The sequence below is a fragment of the Apodemus sylvaticus genome, chromosome 8 (genome assembly GCF_947179515.1).
Source record: "Apodemus sylvaticus chromosome 8, mApoSyl1.1, whole genome shotgun sequence".
Lineage (NCBI taxonomy): Eukaryota > Metazoa > Chordata > Mammalia > Rodentia > Muridae > Apodemus > Apodemus sylvaticus.
In genome coordinates, this window is record NC_067479.1 from 51511218 (window position 1) to 51532169 (window position 20952).

Consider the following 20952-nt stretch of genomic DNA (forward strand, 5'->3'; position numbering starts at 1 on the left):
CTTTTCTTCCTGCAAGTCGCTTCTCAGTCATCTCCAAGCCCTGCACCTTAGCAACTACATTGGGCTTTCTTGTTTCCCTGGTGATTAAGTGAGGAGGTTCCTCAGGAGGAGGAAAGCGCTGTTTGCCACCTCTTCCTCTGCTGACTCCTTCCCAGTCATGGCAGCCTCAACACGGGTGAGGAGAGTGAGGGAGATGGAGAGCAGGGCTCAGTGCTGGGTAGAGTTCTGAGCTGCCTCCCAGGTTTGTGGTTGGCCTCAGTGTCTGCTATGGATTTACTGCCAACTGCCTGCACTCTGTCTCCTGGGGCACTGAGCCCAACAGTAGAACTGTTTCTTTATTCAGTGGTTGGAAGAGACTAAAAGGAGTGTCTGTGCAGCACACATTCAAGGATGTGTTCAGAAATAGGGAGCTGCTTTATGTGGCTTAATGGTTTACTTCTGGGGTTTTTTTTGTTTTGTTTTGTTTTTTTGGTTTTTTTTAGTGAAAATAGATTTTTTTTCATGCACTATATTCTTATGGTTTCCCTCCCACATCGTCTTCCAGGTCTTCCCCATCCATAAACTACATGTTATCTTTCTCTCTCATTCTTTAGAAAACAGGCAAAAACAACACAACAGACAAACAAGAACCGAACCCAGAATAGAACAAAACAAACAGAAAAAGAAAACAACAAAAAACACGTATACCGCACATGGAAAACTCATAAAAGCCCAGATTGAATTGAAAAGCATTATATACATAGCCAGAGACTACTAAGGGGGAAAAACCTGAGAAAGCATTAAAATATCTCCAAAAATACCACTGAGTTTGTGTTACAGTGGCCATCTGCTACGAGCATGGATATACAAAAACCCATGAGTGAGGTTTGTGTACACAGTAAGACTCCATTGGGGAAAACTGTTTTTTCCTTTGTGAGTGATTGTGAGTTGGAGATAATTTGTGGCTTAGGGAAGTGGGTTTGTGTTTACTTCCACTGTCAGCAGTGGGACCCCATCTGGTTTAGCCTGTGTATGGACTCACCGTCTCTTAAGAGTTCCTATATTCACCAGTCCTGCTGTATCTGGAAGGCCTTGCTTCCTTGGTGTCTGTCCTCCATCCCCACCCTGAGACCTGAAGTGTGGGATTGGATGGAGATATTCCTTCCACACCTGGGTGTTCCAAGACCTTTCTCTGCTTATTGTCTAGTTGTGGGTCTCTGTATTTGTTCCCATCTACTGCAGGAGATCAACTCTGATGATCTGCTTCCCAGGCCAGTGTAGGCAGCCCTCAGTTTTTATGATGAAGTAGTTTAAAACCTTTAGGAAAGTGTAGAGATGAGTTTATAACCTCTTCCAATTGTCATGTTTTGTAAGTACTACAGCTTCTGTTTACAAGACTATAGAGGATTTTAGGTCCACTGATTTCTGTTTTTCCTCCTAGTCCTCATCCTAGAAACAGGTAGAGAAACACCAGTTTCTCCAGAGGGAACTCTTGCTCTGGAGTTGCTGTATGAGAGTGGCTCGTTGCGCTTCTCTGCATGTCTCTACAGTTTAACTGGAGAAGTCCAATACAGTTTTGGAGCTGAACTACGCAGTGTCCTCTATATTTCTAGCAATGATGGAATTGCTTAGATAATAGAGCTGTTTTAGAAAGTGTACAGTATACATCCACAAGATTTGTTGTTGTTGTTGTTGTTGTTGTTGTTGTTGTTGTTGTTCTTCTTCTTCTTCTTCTTCTTCTTCTTCTTCTTCTTCTTTTAGAATTAAAAAAAAGTCATGTAGTTTTGATAGACATTCATACAGGTTGCACCAGTGAGAAGCTCAACAGCTCAGTGTGCAGCAAAGCTGTGACTACTCAGTATAGTAGTGTGGAAGACGCTTGCTCGCATTCTGTCAGCTGTGACACCCATGCATTTCTGTAATTTGGTAATGTAGCCTCCTCTTCATCATCTGTATTGTCATGCTCATACTGACAATGTTTTCATTGTGAGTCTCTTAACATTTAGGATATTGTTCCTCAAAAGGCTCCATCTATAATTTCTGGCCATTTAAACTTTCCTTGTTAAAGAAAAAGATTGATTTATTTTATGGGTCTTTTGCCTTCATGTATATCTTTGCAGTGCGCGTGCGTGTGTTGCTGGAGGGGGCCAGAAGAGGACATTGTATCCTGTGGAACTGGAATTAGCTGGGAACATAAACTTGGGTCTTCTGGAGAGCAGCCTGTGATGTTTATACTGAACTGTTTCTCCAGCCGCAGTTTTTCCTATTTTTTCATCATTGATGTAAATTTGTTAATGTACCCAAATGTTCTAATACTGATGGAATTTCACTTATGCTACTGAATTAGCACTTTTTAGGGTATGATTTCTGTTAAATAAGTAACTTCATTATGGATCTCTATGTCAAGGATTCTGTATATTCTTGATATGGTTTTTATTAAAGTCAAAAAGCATTAACATAGTTTTACTTTTATTGTATGTCCTACTTACCTATTGTTTTTTTAAAAAAAAAAAAGACTTATTTTTATTATATTACATATAGGTGTTTGGGTGGATGTTTGTGTCAGGTGTGTGTGTGGGGGGGGGTATGTATACATGAGTGCTGGTTCCCATGGAGGCTAGGGACATTGGGTTCCCCAGAGCTGGAGTTACAGATAGTTGTGAGCCATCCAATAGGGGTGCTATTGGATGAACGAAACTTGGGTCTTCTGTAAGAACAAGTGCTGAGTGACCTCTCCAGCCCCATATTTACCTGTTCTTGAAATACTTTGATACCTGCCTTTGGCCAAACCTGGCTATTTCCAGTTTGGTAAAACACCCAGAGAGAATGGCAGGGCATACAGAGATACTTTCTTTTCTCCTTCTGGTTTCCTGTTGCTTCCAGTTCATGAAGTTGCTTCTTTGTTTAGATTCTTGTATATCCGAGTTCTTAGGGATAACTTAGCAACTTTACAAACCAAGTCAGCATGAGGAAAAATTGGTTTCATTATGTAAGTTATTTCTTTAACTGGTTTTATTAATTATGTAAGCTATTTCTTAATTAATTCTGTCAATGGCTTAGTGTCAAAACCTGTTTTTTCAGTTGTCTTCTTACAGTTGTCTTTTACCTTTTAGTTTTTAATTTTACTTTATGCATATGGGTGTTTTGCCTGCATGTATGCTTGTACACAATCTGTGCATTGCTGGAGAAAGCCAGAAAAGAGCTTCAGATCCTCTGGAATTTGAATGGCAGTTGCTTGTGTGCTGCCAGGTGGGTGCTAGGGATTGAACCCAGGTCCTCTGGAAGAACAGCCACCTCTGAGCTACCTCTCCAGCCCCTGTGTTTTACTTTTAAAGCCTCCCTAAGAGCAATCATGTCTTTCTTTTCATTCAAGCAGACCAGGTATAGTTAGTGTTATTCAGGTGTGGCCCAGCCTCTGCCCTTTCCCCTGACGGGGAAATGTTAGGAGCTCAGCATATCATTCCACCCCTAAGTTGCTCAGTTACACCTCTGTGTGGATTCCTTTTTCAAAAGAATACACAACGGCAAACCACTGTGATAGGTATAGAGATAACATAAAGTCCGCAAATGTTTTCAGGTATCGTTAGTAGGAGCTGTTAATGCTCAAATTCCAGTGGCTTCTTTAATTTTTAATATTCTCTCTTTTTTGTTTTTTGGTTTTTTGGATGTGGTTTTTTCGAGACAGGGTTTCTCTGTGTAGCCCTGGCTGTCCTGGAACTCTCTCTGTAGACCAGGCTGGCCTTGAACTCAGAAATCCGCCTGCCTCTGCCTCCCAGAGTGCTGGGATTACAGGCATGCACCGCCACCACCAGGCAATATTCTTTCAAAATACATTTTGTTTTCTGTATTTTGATACAACTCTGTCCCAAGTAAGCATTGTTTGTATTGCATAGCATCACTGGGGAGATTGCAGTTCATTAAGTCGTTCTTACTGCTATGGTGACATGATCTTTCTACAGACTGAAGAATTTGTGTGATAGAAATGTGTGAGAGTAGAAAATCCTTTCTAGGGCAAGTCCAAGGCACTGGGACCACATTTGAGACATTGCTAGATGATAAGCTGGTCACTTAATATTGGGTTATTTTTCATTTGTCGGAGTAAAGTTAATAACAGTATGTTTGCATATGACCAAAATCTAAGAAGCAGAGGGCAGTGAACAGAGTATGAATAGGGAGTGCTTCAAATGTCTCTGTTACAGGAGGGCATTGTTTATAACTTGTATGCAAACTTCAGTATATAATAATTAGTTTACTACTTGGAAAATAAAAGATATTTATCAAAAGAAGAAAGAGACCAATTTCACTAAGTTTAAGATTAGCATAAATTTCTCTCGTCATTTTATATTTCGTTATACATATATATCACCCAGTAAGCACTTTGAGGTTCTGAAAAGAAACCTCAGTCTTGTGTTTCCCTGCCAATTAGTCCAAGTAGAGAGCTGTGGCCTGGCCGGGGAGAGGTGTTGATGGTGAGCCAGTGTATGCTGAAAGACTGCTGTGTGTGGAGACTCAGCAGCTGAGGTCCATGCCGATGGCTGTTTTAAAGCACTCTGTGTGTGTGTCAGGGTTTGCATTCTTTCTTACAGACACTCACTAACTGTTCCAACAGATTCGCGCTGGTTTGCTTCCCCCATCCTTCCTTCTGAAGAGCCTTTCTTAAAAATGTTTCTGGGCTGGAAGTATGGTTGACTCTCTTCATAGAGAAAAGCCTTCACCCAGGGTTGTTTACAGCTCGGCATCTTACATATGACTGTAGAATTGAAGACCTGTGGTGATGTAATAGATTTTTTTCCTTACTGTATGTATAACTTGTTACATACTGTAATTTGGCCATTTAGTCAGATGAATACCTCTACTGTTTAACAAAGGAAAAACATGTTTTAGATCAGTTTTCATACTTTCTCTGCTGTAACACTGATGTTTCTTGTGAGTACAAATAGGTTTCTGTGGCTTGGGACTGGCATAAAGGCTGCCTGTGCCCACCGGTGAATGTCCCTTGGTTCTAATATTTCTGTGTACATAGAGTAGCTTCTACCTTGTGGCTTCTGTCTCTGCCTGAGAGCTGTTTCTTCTGCTGGCTAGTTTCCTCACAGGAAAGGATGGACAGAGTGCCAGACTACTAGCTCTTAACTCCGGATGGCCTGTCAGTCCAACCTGAGAGGATTTAGTGGGAACAAGGGTTATTACATTAGCCAGTAGTTGGGGTGCTCTGAGGGGGTGGCCTGTGCTTCCTGTGCAGCCAGAATAAGCAACAGTCTACAGTAGATTCAGCTAGCACTGGGTTTCTAGACTAGTCTCTGCATTGACTTCTTTTGGTTCCTCTTCCCTAGTCCTCTCCCAGTGTTTTCTGGCAGTCACCTCCCATTCAGAGGTCTCTCAGCTGGCTTCTGGGGGGATCAATTCAAGACACTTTATTCAGAAAAGTGAAGTGATATCTTAGAGCATATATGTACGTACCTATGTATGTATGTATGTATGTATGTATGTATGTATGTATGTATGTATGCCTTGGCTGGTTGTTTCCCTCTCCTTCCCCTTCCCTATCTTCCTCCCTTCTTCACCCCTTCTTCCTCCCCTCTTCTCTCCTTCTCCCTTCCCTCTCCTCCCCTCACCCCCCTCCTTTCTCAAGTGTATTGCATGTGTGTGTTGGGGGGGGGGGGGGCGGGTCAGAAGCAAGACAGCCACTTCTCTCCGTGTGGGTCCTTGAGATGCGGCTTAGGTCATAGGTGCTGAGTGCCTTCCTGGCTGAGCCATCAGTACTCATCAGTACTACTAAGATGATTTCTTTGTTTTGTTGAGACAAGGTCTCCGTATCTCGCCTAACTGGCTTGGTACAGCCAAGGTTGGCCTCAAACCCACAGGGGTCTGCCTGCCTCTGTCAACCAAATGCTGGGAGTAAAGGTGTGTGCCACCACATCCAACTTCTCCTTTGATTTTTAGCTTATAGATCTATACTAATACTCTACATATCCTCAGCAAGTTCATCTCCCTTCTAATATACATTACTTTTTGTATTTTTTAAGCATAGGCTTTACATGGATACATGTGTTATTTAGAAATAGTACAGTATTAAAAAATACCAAGCTTCAGAAACACTGTATGTTAAGGCAGACTAGAGAATTGTACTAACAACATATATTCTCCTTTTCTTTTTAAGTAAATATGATAGGAGTTAGCTTATTGAGTGAAACACATAGGTTGGTAAGTTTATCGTTTAACTTGGGGCTCCAATTAATTTTTTTCTCTAACTTTTAAGTCTGATAATGACTTAGAAGCAAGTGAAAGTATTTGTGAAAAGTGAGTGCCAGTTGACTCAGTGATGCAGGTAATCTATTTGAATTATTTTTCATGAGTTTTTTATTCTTGAAATCATTTTACCAAGTGACATTTTTTCTAAGTTAACAAGGTGCTTTGCACATGGAATATTTCCCCCTTGCCAAGGCCTTTTTGAGTGGATTATACTCTAGTAGATTCTGTAGCTTTGAAGTTGTTATTTCAGAATGCTGGAGAATATAGAGAATCTAAATGAACACCTGGGACTTGGTATTCCAGAACTCATCCAGGAAGGCATCCAGGTGACAAATTTTTTTTTTTAAAGATTTATTTATTATTATATGTAAGTACACTGTAGCTGTCTTCAGACACTCCAGAAGAGGGCATCAGATCTCATTACGGATGGTTGTAAGCCACTATGTGGTTGCTGGGATTTGAACTCAGGACCTTTGGAAGAGCAGTCAGTGCTCTTAACCGCTGAGCCATCTCTCCAGCTCCAGGTGACAAATTTTGAGGTTAGACTGACCGCTGGTGGGGAAGAGTGAGAGGGTGTGGATAAAGACATGGCTATCCCTGAATGCTAAGTATTCTGAAGAAGGCTGGTGTCTGTTTCCAGTGGGTTGAATGTAGAGGTTGGATGGAAGGGGAAAGAGTTTAGTGGAAGCAAAAGAGGAAAAAGCAAAACAGGCAAAAGACCCACTAAAACAACAGAATTATATTGATTGAGTGAGAAAGGTTTCCAGGAGTTTCTAGCATCTCAGTTAAGCATGTAAACACCAGCATGTAAAGCCTCTTGCACACCGAAGTGGCATTTATAAGGGGTGGAGTCCACAAGGGCCTGAGGAGCGTGGAGCATGCCAGATGGAGTGCGTGTAGGGCTAGATGTCACACAGCAAGCAAGTCAGCTGCTCTGCCTCCTGCTTTCCTCTCTTCTGATAAGAAAAATGGTGCTTGTGAAAAGACTGAATTCCCTGGACATGTGTGGGGAATATAGGAAATAGGTACTTCACAGGTGAGAACGTGGTGCAGTATGCCAACATCTCCAAATACTGAGAAGTAAAGGTTGGACAAAGAGAAGTAACATTTAGCACTTGGTTCTTCGGACACCCACTATGATTTGGGGTTACCACTTTCTTACAACAGAGCAACCCAGGGTTGACGTTTGAAGTTACCCATCACACAGCTACGATATCATACATTTTGTTGTACGTTTTGTTGCTTCTTCTGAAGATTGACAAATGTTTCTGACATTTCAGGGCAAAGTGTGCAACAATAAACCATTGTCTTTGTTCGTTTTGATAGCTTGTCTGTTTTACAGGATTATATCTTTACAGGATATACCTTAGTTACCATAGCTCTGGAATATATGTGACTATAAAATTGCTTTAAATACCTTTGTAAAAGTGTTTCTATTTATTATGATAATTATTCATAGTTATTCATTAGTAGAAGTAATAGCTTTAAGCATTTATAATTCAGTTTTATTTAGGTCCTTGCAATTGTGATAATTACTAGCCTTCATTGGAGCTAATTTGAGTTGGTATATTGATATATTGTGTGATTGACTACAGTTTAGTGTGACTTGGCTATACTGACATTTTATAAGTAGTAAGAATCACATTCTAACAACTTTAAATCAAATCAGGTCATACTTAAGTGGTCTTTCATCTTAGAGAACTCTGCTTTATTTGGTTACTGCAGTGTTGTATAAGCTGTCCAACCAGCCACGTCTATTTAACATCACTGACTATATTATTTTTGTAGAAACACAGGTAACTTTGTAAAACTGATTTCACAATGCTATTAATATTTTGTACACTTGCAACATATGGTTATCTTTTTCCTTTTATATCGAAAATGAAAATGTAGTACAGAGAATATTTATATTGCCTCCACTTTCAGTCATAACTCAAACTTCACATACTAATAATAAATGGCTAGTTGTTAATGATTTACCTCTTTCATACCTGCCTTGTCTGGATTATGTGAAAGCAAATCCAGGTTTCATCACCTCATAGTAATTCCTTTAGTCCAGGGTCCTTCTCCCTTGGGGATTTCTCTTCTCTGAGCCATTCCAAGGAGTAATATGTAGGGATAATTAGCTCTAGAATGAAAGCTTCCTGGTTTTGAATTTCTCCGTGTTTCACAATCCAGTCACATTGATAAGTGAGCTTGACATTACTTAGTTAGTGGTCTTATAAAGAAAAAGGTATATTTGCATTCTTGTTACTTTTTTATATTGTAGTTTCATTGAATTGCAATTCACATTTCACAGGGTAGAGTTTGCTAGTTTAAGTATTTTTTACAGTGCCATACACCTATCACAAGATTCCATTTTGGACCATTTTAATATAATTAGCAGTTATCTATTGATCCCACTCCAGCCTCTACTGCTATCTGTACTATAGAAGTCTATTGTGGGAGCTTTGTCTAGACAGAATCATAAAGTATTTAAATATTGTGTTTGGCATTTGTATTAATTACGCTCCTGTTGCTGTGTACCACGTTCAGGATTCCAGAGGGATAGTCTTTCAACAGCTCTCACACGTGGGCACTTCTTACATAGGATGTATTTTTTCAAAAGAAGTTTTTATGAGATTTATTTTTCTTTGATACTTTACAGTATCAGGGTATGTTTTGTGATTCGGTTACTCCTTTAACTTGCCTAGGATTTCTTGAACTTTGTGCCCGGTGATTGCTGTTTTTCTTCAGTCATAGAACATTTTCAGATATCCTTTAAGTGTTGACTCTCCTATCTTTTTCTTCCTCCCTCCTAAATCCTGACTGAACAAATGTTTTGAGCAGATGCTCAGCTGTTTGATTATATTTTCTGCATCTCTATTCTGTCTTTTTTTGTTTTTTGTTTTTATTTTGCTTTCCCCTTCATGCTATATACTCTGCAAAATTATTTTTCCATGTTCTAGCTCACTGGATGATGATTTTTTAAATTGTGTCTAGTCAGATATTAAACATATCCAGTGATATTTAAATTCTATCTGCTGTCTTTTTGTAAGTTTCTAGATGTCCTAGCTGATTTGCTATATTCCTCACAGCACAGGTATTTATTTCACAGTCAGTATTGAAGAATTCCAATCTCTGGCATCAAAGTTCTTTCCTCCAGAGAGGCTCTTGGGACCATTACCAGTTCTCAGAACCGTTTTAGCAATTTATTGCTGGGTAAGAAAACACCCCCAAAACAGAGCTTAAAATAATGATGCAGCGTTCCCACAAGTGTGTGAGCATCAGTCAGGCTGGGCCTTTTCTCAGGGCACACATCTGCACCCAGCTGTGAGGTGGCTGTGGCACTGCTGCTGACTTGCCTCACTGATGACTGGTTCAGTGTTGCAGGGGTGCCTGGGTCCGTCCTCCTCCGTGCACTGCAGTACTACTCTCAGTGTGTGCTGCCCAGCCCAGCGTCTGTATAGCATCATAGGTGGGTAGTGCTCTTCAGCTGTAGCTGATTAGCCACTTCTAGTCACTGGGCCAGTCCAATTCAGAAAGAGCCAGTTCCCACATCCCTTCTTCCTCTCTGTTTCCCCTCTTTTGTTTGTGGCTACAGATTAGTTGTTGTAATTCCCCTTCCATTTTTATTCAGAACTTAGGGGGATTTGGTGGCTAATTATCCTATTGTCTTAGTGCCCCAAGAATTTGTGCAGTTGAACACAGCAATTGTACTTTAACTTGGTAGGCATCTTCCTGGAAAATTGTGTCTAAATTGTATCATGAGTAGAATGTGTTAAATTTAGTTCAGTTCAGGTTTGGGGCACATAAGTGTTTATTCAGTGTTTTTCTGAAGTTTAAAAATTTAGAACTAAAATAGGAGGAAATGCTCTAGGAGGATTCATTATATTATTTTGTTTAATAAATAATTATTTTCTAAATTCACACCATTTTTTTTTTTAAGTCCAGGCCCTCTAGGAAGCAAGGAATCAGGCGAGATGAAATTAATTGTGCAAGAATTTCTTAGGAAATTGGATAGACTCCAGTCTTTTTTTTTTTTTTCTTTACATTTGTTTGTTGTGTGGGTGGGTGTGTCCTCCCTGAGAGCTTGCAAGGTTTGAGTTCTTTCATGATTGGGTTCTAGGTATCAAACTTGAGTCTTCATGCTTCGTGGTAAGTGCCTTTAACTGCTTACCAACTTAACTCCACTTCTTGAGAGTTCTCCACTCCTTCCAGCCATATTCAAGCACAGACAGAGGGGGTTCTTATTTGAGTGTGTTGGGGGGGGGAGTACATATGTAGTTACATATGTAAAAATACCTGTGTAGAGCTGTGTGCATGCATGTTCATGGTGTGCATGTGGGGATGGAGCAATATATGTGTGGATGTAGAACCCAAAGATCAACACTAGGTATCTTCCTTATATCTGTCCTTACTTTTTGAAGACAGGGCTTGTCACTAAACAGGAGCTAGCCGGTTCAAAGGGGGTGGGTGTCTTTGCCTTGCCATCCCTGGCTTTACAGATGTGTGCTGCTAGGTGTGACTTTTTACATGAGTCCTGGAGATTTGAACATGGGTTCTAATGCTTGCTAATCCTGTTGAACTCTGAACACCCTCTCCAGCCTTGGAAGGGATTATTATTGTTGACTGTTATCTTTAGAGACTGCCTACTATAGCTTATATTATTTTGATAAGAGCCATAAAATTGTAACTTGACATCCAGTCTGGAGCACTTTAGTCTATATATTAGATCTGTTTCTTCTTTTTGCCTGTTAGATAGCTACACACACACACACACACACACACACACACACACACACACACACGCCTACATCTCTTTTGCACTGCAAACAGAATTATAGCTTACCATAAGTGTTTATTTTCCAAGTTGTCTGTGTACTATAGATACTTTGTTGAACAATTGACTCTTTTTTCATTCCTCATACTTACTGTTTTTATTTCCTGATGTTAAAATTCAGTTTTTTTGCCAGGCAGTGGTGGTGCATGCCTGTAATCCCAGCACTCTGGGAGGCAGGGGCAGGCGGATTTCTGAATTCGAGGCCAGCCTGGTCTACAGAGTGAGTTCCAGGACAGCCAGGGCTACACAGAGAAACCCTGTCTCGATAAAACCAAATCCAAAATACAAAACAACAACAACAACAACAAAAAATCAGTTTTTAATATGTATTTTTGCATTAATTATGAGCTATGCTCTAATTTGGTTTGTATTAGAACATGAAATATATTTTTTTTAATTTTCTCAAGTTTTGTTTGTTTCAAAATGGATTGTTATTATTTCTACATGTTATACTTGGAAGTCGTCATATAAGTTGCCTTACTCTGTTGCATTAATTTTTATGTTTGTCTTAGTATTTTCTTTAGGTGTTTTTAAGAAATCATGATCTTTTTTCTGTTTAATTCAGAAAGAATAGATGGATGGATGGATGGATGGATGGATGGATGGATGGATAGATAGATAGATAGATAGATAGATAGATAGATAGATAGATAGATAGATAAAGTTGCCAGACTCCTTATCCTTGTCACATGTAGCCATTAAACCACAGAGTGACAGCCGTAAACTATGGCATCAGTTCTCTTCACACTTCTCCTTCCCTCTCCCTGGCTGCCCTAATAAGGGAGGAGTTACTCATTTCACATAGTGGCAGCGTGGAACTTATTGGCCTATTCACAGGAGCTTAGTTTCTTTTCCTATCAGTGCAGCAAAATATTCTTAACAAGAAATCAGTTTTAAGGAGGAAGGGTTTATTTTAGGTCATAGATCACTGCACACACTCCATTGTGGTGAGGAAGATATGGCAATGAAAGCTTGAAGTAGTGGCAGCATGGCATCTGCAGTCAGGAAGCAGGGGTACAGCACGGTGCTGCTCTACTGCCTTTCTTCTCCTTTTGCACAGCCCAGGATCCTGGCCAGAGAATGGTGCCACCCATGGTGGGCAGTTCTTCCCTCCTCAATATAATGAAAATAATTCTCCACAGGTAGAGGCAGAGGCCCAGGCCCATCTCCCAAATGATCTTAGATTCTGTCAAGTTGACAATTAACACTAGCAACCAGACAATAGAGCAGAGTGAAATAACTTAGTTTAAAAAAAAAAAAAAAAAAAAAAAAAACCCTTTGGGGATTCTCTGAATGAATAATCATGCTTTAAATGTGTCCTTTACTCATACATGGCCATTATTTTTTCCAATGTTCTTAAAAACAATTTGGTGGGCTGCTTTACCTCTAATTGTATTGGTGATACTGTTTCAAAAATGGAGTACAGGTAAGAAACAGCTTTGTACTTTATAGAGGGAAAGAGAGAATGTAGGTAGAGGTAGTGTGCATTGTACAGAGTGGGATTTGACGTCGTTGACTCCAGAGTTCTCCTGTGCACTGCAGTGCCTCGCTCCTGGCTAAGCCTCAGTTCTTCATTTGTAAACTGAAGGTAGAATTAGCAAGCACAGTGGCATTTTTTTCTGCTTTAAAAAAGGTCTCATTTCATCAGGAAGTGGGGATGCAGGCCTTGAATCCTAACACTCGGAGGCAGAGGCAAGTGGATCTGAGTTCAAGGCCACTCTGGTCTACAGAGCAGGTTCTAGGACATCCGGAGCTACACAGAGAAAACTTGAAAAATCAAACAAAAAAATCCTTTTGTTTTCATATTTATTACCTTATATCCTTATGTTACTCTTCTACATAAGTAGTATTAGCCCATGGTGATGTGGGCTAGAATTTTGGACAGGCAAGAGTCTTAGGCCATGAAGACAATTTTAAATAAGTGTCTGTTGTATTAGATGTTTTAAAAATGTGGGTCTAAAAAATGAATTCCTTTGGAATGTGTCAAATTACAACAAAATGTAATAGTGATCTATCTACCTTATTGTGAAGTAAGGTTTTGTGTGTGTTCAGTTGGCACTCTTGTCAATCTTTATTCTCTGTAAGATTTTATAGAACTGGTCTAAACTAGGCTACTAAACCTTGAGCTCTTCAGAATGACAGCATTGCCCAGTCTTCACGGTGACTTGCTGATTAAAGAAAAGCAAGGTGGTTAGAAGCTAAAGGAGCCTGGGTACAAAAATCTCAGCTTTTACTCGTCCTTTTGTTCATGTCTTCCATTTCTTAATCTCTGTAATTTCAAGATGCCTTTTGTTCCTAGTGGTCTCTGTATAGATACTTATCTTTTGGGCAGCTTTAGAAGTAACTTAAAAGAGAACTCACTAACCTGTAGGTGAGTGGGTGCTTTAAGGGCTCGCCATGTTAACTGTGTTAACTGTTTCATGTTCTAAACACATTCCAGCCATCACCTCTTCCCTCTTTCCCTCCCCTCTCCCCCCTCTCCTTTGCCTGCATTTTGAAAAACACTACCTGGATGCAGTTGAGTCAAATTCAGCTTTCATCCTCTCGTGGTGGGAGCTGGCCCAGATGGCTGCTACAGCAAGCTCTGCTGCTCATGGGCCCTATTCTCGGTATTGGGACCTAGAGATAAGGTTGTCTGCAGACAAAGACAAAAACCAAAAAACCCCTAAATACTGCCTGGAGCCAGCAGATTGGCTTAGTGGGTAAATAACACCGGCTGCCAAACCTGAGGATCTGAGTTCAACCCAGGACCTACATGATAGAGAACTAATTCTTACACACACACACACACACACACACACACACACACACACAAACATAAATAAGTAAAATGCAATAATAATTTAAAAACCCTGTGGTTTTTTTTTTTACTATGGGGGTCCTGGTATTTTTATAGGTACAAAATCTAAATGTCCTGATACTTTGTTCTTGATGTTTTTGTTGACATTATTAGAAGGAAATCCCTAATTGTTTGAATCATTTGCTACAATTTATTGATTTGAGAAAATGGGGTAGGCCACTAAGAAACAAATGGACGTCCTGACCTGAGAGTCACAGCTCCTCTGGAGGCAGCCCTTACAGTAACTTTCTCCATGCATTCTTCAGTTTCTAGAAACTGACCGCCTGCCTCATTCTTCACATTCAGTTCTCTTTTCTAGTGTTGTTCTTCTTTACCGGATGTTGTGAAACAGTATTCAGAGTGCTGAATGGTTTTTAATGTTCTGTCCCCTTCCTTTCACCGCAGTGATCTTCATCTGCCACAAAATGAAGACATTACTTGGAATTTACTCTATGTCAAATCTGGGCATTACCCCTGTGTTTACTGGACACAAATACCTTTCTTCCCCTCTTTTTCTTAAATACTCATATTCCCTGAAAGAATTTTTAGTTGAGTTTTGGAGATTGCTTTCATGGTTATTCCCAGCTGTGGTTATTCCTTCTCAACTTAATCCAGAGATGATTCTATATATGAATGGAAAACTTTGCTTGACTTGCAATGGTTTTATCCTAGTTACTTTAAAAAAAAAGTTTTTGTTATTTTTCAAAGGTTTTTAAAAATTATTATTTAATGAACTTAAAAGAAATATTTATTATTTTATGTTATGAATTTTTTTGCCTGAATGTATGTCTGTGTGCTTCATGCATGCATGCTTGGTGCCTGCAGAGGTCAGAAGAGGATGTCATTTTTTTATATAGCTGTTATCCTTCACCCATTCTCCCTTCGCTCTTTCCTATTTCCTCATCTCCTTTGCCTGCATTTTGAAAAACACTACCTGGCTGCGAGTCAAATTTAGTTTTCATCCTTTAATGGTGGGAGCTGGCCCAGATGGCTGCCGCAGCAAGCTCAGCTGTTCTTGGGCTCTGTGTCCCCTGCACTGGGGACATTATAACTAGTAACATTTATAAGTCTTGGAACTCAAGTTATAAATGATTATGTGCAGCCATGTGGGTTTTGGGAATTGAACCTATATCCTCTACAAGAGCAGCAAGTGCTCTTAACCATTTAGCCATCTATCTCTCTATACTCTTTATTTTTATTTTTTTATTTTATCTATCTATCTATCTATCTATCTATCTATCTATCTATCTATCTATCTATCTATCTTTTGGAACAGGGTTTCTCTGTATAGCCCTGACTGTCCTGGAACTCACTCTGTAGACCAGGCTGGCCTTGAACCCAAAAATCTGCCTGCCTCTGCCTCCCAAGTGCTGGGATTAAAGGCATGCGCTACCACTGCCCAGCCTCTCCATACTCTTGAGGTTGTATGCATGCATGCATGAGTGCATATATATGCCCAGGCCCATGGCGGTCAGAGAGCATAAGTCCTTGGAGCTGGAGTTACAGATGAGATTATAAGATATCTGACATGGGTACTGGGGATTGAACTCTGATCTGTGCAAGAGTAGCCATGCACTCGTTACTGCTGAACCATCACTCCAGTCTCTCTGTCTAGTCATATCTTTTGCCTTCTATAGTTGTAGCTCCAGTAGGAAATGGTTTTCTCGCCCTCATTTTTCTTGCAGCATACTTATCAAGACATGCTGGATTCAGTTATGGTTGACTGTGGCTTCTTACATTATATTAAACTAAAGCCTGACCTGATCTAATGGACAGAGGTCCTGACCTTCCTCCAGTGTTGTCTTGACATTTGCAAGCTTCATGTTCTTGGTCAGGTTTCTCACTGAGTTCTTCAGATCTAGTGTGAAGGCAGTATTGCAGAGTGACTAAGAGCATGCTATGAGCTTGGTACTTGAAGGTTTCTGGCCAGCTGTGGGACTGGACAAGCTGTCCTTATCTGTGGGTCTCTGTTCTGTAAAGAGTGCTGACACTCCCCATCTACTTGAGGTTGACCGCATCACAAGGCATCAATGGCTTAGATACATTCCCCCACTCTGTTGGAAGTGTTAAGATGACAAGTTCTGATTACTCTGGTTTGTGGTCATCAGCTACCCCCTGCTATTGTTAGCTTGTAGTTTCTGTTCACAGTTATCTAGCATGAGTGCTGTAACTAATCATCATGTCTACGTCTTGTTAGTAATAGATGCAAGAGAAAGGAGGCAAAGGGCCCAGCCAGGCTTTCTGCTCTTTAAGAGCATAATACAAGCCACATATGTCTCTGTACCACTGGGAAAAACATAGGAATCTGACCACACCCACCAACCCTAGACCACCAGGAAATAGGTTTAACATGGTGCTTCCTCCCACCTCTCCAGCCGCTCCCCCCACCCATCAGTTAGGTTCCTAGCAAAGGAAGAGAAGATTGTTCTGGGAGGTGATGAGCAGGCTCTTCCTTAGGGGCTCAGGAGACTGTCATGTTTGGTGCTTTAAGACAGTGCTTATATGGAAAAATGAGGAAGAAAATCTTGGATAAAGTTGCAGCATATTTAAAACACTTAAAAACCCTTTGTGTGTGGTGACTCTGGGAGTTTTAATTTTTGATATTGGTATGCACATTTTAGGAAGAATATTAATACATATTTGTCAATTTTCAAGGAATACAAAGTTAGCTATAAGTGATTATATTTTGTCTTAAAGAAAAGTTGTTATTTGCTATCTTGCTTTTATAAAGAGTCAAACTATATAACAACATGTTGCAAAAGGGTATATGAAAATTTTTCTTCGAGTGTAATTGCAAGGTTACATCTCTTTTGAGTTAAAATTATTTTATTGTATTTTTAAATAAAAACAAGAGCACAAATATTAACAAACTTTGTGACATTAGTAAGCTAAATATTTTCCTGAAATTGTTTTGTCTGCAAAATGGCTCTTTAAGCCCTTTGATTTTTTTTTTCTTTCTCTTTTGCTAATTCAACATGTACCCACTTGGACCCCCCCCACACACACACACACAAAATAATGCTTGGCTGGGGGGGGATCAAAGATAATGCTGAAGTATTTACTGCTGTGCTTACCATTGCACCTCAGCAACGCCATGCACTTTAATGCCCCCTCTCTTAGGGAATTGTATTTCCAGCACCTCCTACTTTTCTGACCTGTTCTGATTAATTCATATGCTTTTCCCAGAAGAGCGATCTTTTACAATGTAAAAGTACTGTCGTGAAACTAAAAACAACCAGACATGACCTTTGTGTAGGAGAGAGTGGGGTGGTAATGGTTGTCCTGTTGGAATACCAATAGTTTCTTAGGGAATTTAGCTTTTTATATTATTGGTACTTCCTACTTGGATTTTGAAATCATCAAAGCGCGTGCGCGAACACACACACACGCACACGCACACGCGCACACACACACCCAGAAAGAGAGAGAGAGAGAGAGAGAAAGATCCCAGCATACACTCACAGACATACATAAAAATGTAATACAACTTTTAAAGATGAAGTGAATTAAAAGTAATTGTTCCTAGACATTTAAAATGGCATCTGTAGTTAAAGGGACAGCCTTGGAGTGACACCCAGTTAGCTGTTGTTGGTGGTATAGTGATGAGCCTGCTTGCCTTCCAGGGTAAACACCAGGAATGGCTTTCATCCGTAACTAGCCTTTGAGTTCACTGTCTCATTGCCCACTGCCAAAGTTGTACATAGCACAGTTTGCTACTTCAACGTTCATTCTCAGTGACCTTTTATTTCTCATAGACACACTAATGCTTTTGCTCTGCAAGAGTTTTCAAACTCATAAAGTACATTGCACCAACACTCAGATCATCTCATACTTAGATTCCAGAATTTTCACTGAGACTCAATGGAAGAAGGAAATACAACTGGGTACCAAAATGATGTTTTAATGTGTCTTTGTAGTTTCAAGGTGATTGAATTTTATATACTAATCTCAGTGTAGTGTTTTCTGATGATTTTTAAAACTATTTTACAACATGTTAACTGTAATTAATAATGTACACTTTAAAGTGTTTTCATAGCAAAAAGATATGTGAAATAATACCTACCATAATTACTTGTTAGCCATTCCACAGTGCCCACATATTTTAAAACATGTCATATGCAATATATATATATTTGGTTTTTCGAGACAGGGTTTCTCTGTGTAGCCCTGGCTGTCCTGGAACTTACTCTGTAGACCAGGCTGGCCTCGAACTCAGAAGTCTACCTGCCTCTGACTCCCAGGTGCTGGGATTACAGGCGTGCACCACCACCGTCCAGCCTGCCTTTTTTTTTAATCAACTAAAAATATAAGACTTTGTTTAAAATATTCACATGTGTATGGAAAAATACAAAAAAATCAAAATGGCTTATCAAAATGTAAGATGACAGTATCTTCGATCATGATTATTAAAAATTCATTAAGTGATATACCTAAAGTAAATGTGAAATCATTTTTGTAAAACTAAATTAAATGATGAAAGATTTAAATTCAAGGAAGTATTGAGATTAAAATTATTTATTCAGCATTTCTTAAGAATTCTAAAAAAAAGTTAATGAACATCTGTTACAAGGAAGTGAAATCAATGGGGTGTAATTAAGACTAAATTAATAGGCTAGCTCAGTTTCACACTTTAATGTAGAAAAATTTGTGCTTTATATCCTGGATGATATTAATCAAAATTACTTATGTAAAGTTGAGCCTTGCCTCAAAAAGGAATTTCTAAAAATTATGTAGATCTTTATAGATAATTATTAAGTACTGTTTTGCTATGTGACCAGATGTACTAGGGTCCTGCACCAGTGTAACTAGTACAGTTGAGAAACCCTGTCATGGTGGTGAAGGAGTATGGTAATAGTAAAGTTGCCCCATTCTTTGAGATCTAATAGACTTCCCATTTTGTTTTTGTTCTTTAATGGATGTCTAATTAGTATTTCACATATATAATACCTAAATCATACGCACATACACTTCCCCCCACACACACACACCTTGCTGCCATTGCTGGGGATCAAACCCAGGGAGGACTTGCTTACCTAGGCAAGCCCTCTCCCAGACTCTTCCTCAACCCAAGCTGTGGACATTCTATTTTGATAGAGAAGTTTAGTTAAATATACATAACCTAAAATAGCATTCAGGATACAGTTAAGTAAGTTGATAGAAACACTTTAGCGATTACATATTTTTGTCAAGAAAAGATTAATGTTATCACCTCTTCACAAATTATTTCAGGCAAATATAGATTTCATCTTAGATATATCTCTGTGCCCAGCAAGTGCTAATTTAACATTTCCCTTTTGGTTTGTTTATAGAGTAAGTGAGTTTAATAGTAGCTTAAACAGAATGTGCTTAGGAAGCTAGCTTCAGAAGTCGTGAGTTTTGGGGCTGTACACGTACACTCACCAAGTTACAGGCTGTGTTGGATGGTCTGTGTTACATCTCTGCGTACGAGCAATAACCATTATGACTCAGACACCAATTTTAACCTCAGCCAACATGTTTGTATGTGAGGTGTTTACTCATAACTCATTAAATAGGCTTAGCTTTTAGATTGCTTTATCATGTGTATCCTTCCGATGGACTTTAAAATTGCTAATAAAATGCTAGCTTATCTTGTTGTAAGTATTTACATAGAACTAGAAAGTCTGAAGAGAATCATGTGTTTTTAATAATTAAATGAAGTCTGGTTTTGTCTTAAAATAACTCACCTTATTGCATAAGAAAGTGTATGTTTATTAAAAGATGTGTACTCCGCTTGTGTCTAAGTAGGAAGCATAGCTTACTTATGTCCTGCCCTGCACTTTACATGACTAACACTTTGGTAGGAGGAGGTCCTTGTACTTCTGAAAGTCTGAACTAGAAGAACTTTACATACAACTCACACTTTAAACTTCCCCATGAAGAGGTTAAAAGTTTGAAAAGATTTATTCACTTACCATCCTCTAGCTAGTTTGTAGAAGTTAATAGAATCTCATTCCAGAACTCAGGAGAATTTTATTTCAGCATGTTTTGCTGATAATATAAGTGAAATATTTTTTCATAATACAGCTAATGCAGGCTCTAAGAAATTAACCTCTGCAAATCTGATATGTAAAACATGTAGACTCATTAGTAGACAAATTTGGATATTCTTTAGTCTATGAGATGGATGATTCACCTCATGTTCTTTAAATGACATGACATTAAAAATGGTATTTGCTTTTAAAAAGTTATTTGATATTCCAAAATTCAATTTTTCACTTAACATTTTAGACTACTTGCATTGTGAAAGTGTACAAGTAAGACAGACTGTATCTGCTATTTTGTATTCTCATTGAGTTAGGAATATAAATGTCTGTTTGGTGCCAGGTTCTCAGTTAGGTACTGGGGATCTGAGTGATCTGACGCACAGAGCAAGCAGTCATTGCTGCATCTGGAACCACTAAACCTGGGCTGTGTATGAAGTGGGGAGGGATTCTTAACCCCTCCTTCTCTGTCATCTGTAAGAAGAAGAGGGACTGTCCATTTGCCTGAGCATTAATTAAGATATCTAGCTTGCTACTTGCATATAATAAAACACTTCAAGGCTGCCCAGTCACACCTGTAACCCAGCTCTAGGAAGCCTGAAGGTAGGAGGGTCATAAGGAGTTTGAGGCCAGCCTAGTGTACAGGGTAAGGCCCTGCCTCAAAACGAAACCAGACAAGAACTTAATGAATGTTACCATTTTATTAATAGTGCCTTATAAGTAGCACTTAAGACTTCAGAGAAACACTGGAGCAAGCTTATTTGGTATTTTCATCTTTAGGCTGGGATAGAGTCATCTGTTTTTTATTATTTGAGGTCTTATGTTTCATTCATTCTTCATGCTGCACAGGCACATTTTACAGCACAGCAGAAAGCCATACGTACATATTTGTTTTCCATATTTTAAAGTTGCGTGCAAGCAACACTTATGGGCTAGGTCCAAATACAGGCGAATGTATGCTCAGGTCCTGGAAGTATAGTGGATAACCTTTGCCACCTTCCTTTAAACAAACAACGACACTGATGAGTTCTGTAACATTTGCTTATGAGAAAGAAATTACA

The 20952-nt window shown here is 39.3% G+C and overlaps 1 protein-coding gene and 2 non-coding genes across 3 annotated transcripts in view; all 3 read left to right on the top strand.

The window, feature by feature from the left end:
- The window catches only part of Gtf2f2 (general transcription factor IIF subunit 2), a 117274-nt gene that overhangs the window by 28379 nt on the left and 67943 nt on the right, over positions 1-20952 (top strand). The gene's annotated exons all lie outside the window — the stretch shown is intronic.
- Positions 13564-13697, top strand: LOC127691735 (small nucleolar RNA SNORA5). The gene has a single exon (XR_007979332.1). It is a non-coding gene; the product is annotated as a small nucleolar RNA SNORA5 (small nucleolar RNA).
- Positions 14826-14952, top strand: LOC127691736 (small nucleolar RNA SNORA5). Its single transcript, XR_007979333.1, has one exon. It is a non-coding gene; the product is annotated as a small nucleolar RNA SNORA5 (small nucleolar RNA).